General features: G+C 33.4%; 1 pseudogene; it reads left to right on the top strand.

The window, feature by feature from the left end:
• The first annotated feature begins 1,147 nt into the window (after positions 1–1,147).
• LOC131832744 (U2 spliceosomal RNA) lies at positions 1,148–1,285 on the top strand (annotated as a pseudogene).
• The last annotated feature ends 804 nt before the right edge of the window (positions 1,286–2,089 follow it).

Raw genomic sequence — 2,089 nt, 5'->3', positions numbered from 1 at the left:
GAAGAGAAGGAAACATTCACTTCTCATTCTATATCTTTCTGTAATTCAAAGTTTCAAAACTTAAACAAGTTTTGTTATCATTTTTATTGTCAATAGCCTGTTGGTGCTGCCTTTCTGTGACCATGAGGTAATCTAGTTGGAGCATGGCAATCAGAAAGAAAGACCAGGAAGGTCAGTTTCTTTGCTGAGTAGCTAAATGAACCAGCCCTAGCTCTACTGTATTTTAGGACATAATGTGATGTAGGATAAAAGACTTTCCTTGCTATTAAAGTCAGCTGAGTCGAAATTTTATGTTAGTTGCAGTCAATGTGATCTAAGCTGATACAAAAGCTGTGGAGATAAAAAAGTCATGTTCTGGGCTCTACAAGGCGTGAATTGGGATGCAAAAGTCAGCTCATACTCTGCTACTAACTTCAGCTTCAAAATGAGATACAATTGGCTATTAAACATATGAAAAACTCAACCTCACACTTAAAGAAAATTGCACTTTAAAACTAGAGCGAGATGCCATTTTTCATCTCCATGTTGACAAAGATCAAAAAGCTTGATCGCATCCATACTGTCAAGGGGAAATCAGGACACTGATTTGTTGCTGATGGGATTATAAATGGTGTAAAGCTATGAAAGGGAATTTAATAATAACTTTCAAAACTGAAAAACTGAATGTTTTAGTTTACTGGTTTGCTTACTAGTTACATCATTGTTTATAAATGCAATTGTCTTAAAACTACCCAGTTGCCCATCATAACAGGAGCAATTAATAAATCACATTGAATTCTATGAAGTCATTAAAAAGAATGAAATAATTGTACGTGTATTGATATGAAAATACATCAAATGATATTAAGTAAAAAATGCAGAATAGTTCAGCATGGAATACTACTCTGTGTGTGTGTGTGTGTGTGTGTGTACGTTGCAGGGTTATTCTAAAATATATAAATCATATGTGGAATGATAAGCAAGAAACTGATAACATCAGTTACCTTGAGGGGAGTTAGGTGGATACAAGGCAGATAAGGAAGAAAGATGACTTTCACTATATATCTCTTTGTACCTTCTGAATTTTGTGCCATGTATTTATATTAGCTGTTCAAAATGATTAATTAATAGAAGGAGGAGTTAACCACAATAATAAAAACATAACTAGGTAGCTTCTCAGCCATTTGGCCAAAATCAAGTGTAGTATCTGTTCTAACCAGTTTAATATCTGATATGTCTTCTCTCTAACAGTAAAAGAATAACTTAATTGAAGAATATCGCAAGATGTTAAACCAGAAAAATTTATTATTTCTAGAAGTGCCAAAGTGTATTTAATTTTTAATATTAATTTAAAAATGCTAATAAAGATGGACTGAGTCTTCACATAAAGTTGGCCTAACATGGAAAAAAAAAAAAAGAAAATCAGGTAAATACAAAAATGTATAGAGAAGTAGTTGAGATGTATTTTCACTACCATTCTACAACTACATCACTGTTAATACTCTAATTTGACTTATTATAAGAATACAGTTACACATAAATATGGAATGTATATATTTATTTAAACAAAAAACTTGGTTATGCAATTGGTTTGTATTCTGACTTGTCCCTTTGTCCCATTTAATATACTTTGAACATTTTTTTTTTAAAGATTTTATTTATTCATTTGACAGAGAGAGATCACAAGTAGACAGAGAGGCAGGCAGAGAGAGAGAGAGAAGGAAGCAGGCTCCCTGCTGAGCAGAGAGCCCGATGCGGGACTCGATTCTAGGACCCTGAGATCATGACCTGAGCCAAAGGCAGTGGCTTAACCCACTGAGCCACCCAGGCGCCCTACTTTGAACATTTTTAATGCAAATAAAGAACTATTAGAAATAATTTTAATGGAAAGATAAATAAATAAATAAATAAATTCCACTAGTGTTTTGTTTGGAATTATGCTAAAAGCAAAATGTACTTCGGAAAAACAAAAACAAAAACAAAAACAAAAACAAAAACAAAACCACTTTTCCTTACAAAATCCAGTCTTTCTAGGTGCCTATGGATCAGTTGGCACAACAGTACAACCCTTGATTTTGGCTCAGGTCATGATCCTAGGATTGTGGAATCA

The sequence above is a fragment of the Mustela lutreola genome, chromosome 5 (assembly GCF_030435805.1).
Source record: "Mustela lutreola isolate mMusLut2 chromosome 5, mMusLut2.pri, whole genome shotgun sequence".
Lineage (NCBI taxonomy): Eukaryota > Metazoa > Chordata > Mammalia > Carnivora > Mustelidae > Mustela > Mustela lutreola.
Note: the sequence above shows the minus strand (reverse complement) of the source record. Positions and strands in the feature narration are given on the sequence as shown.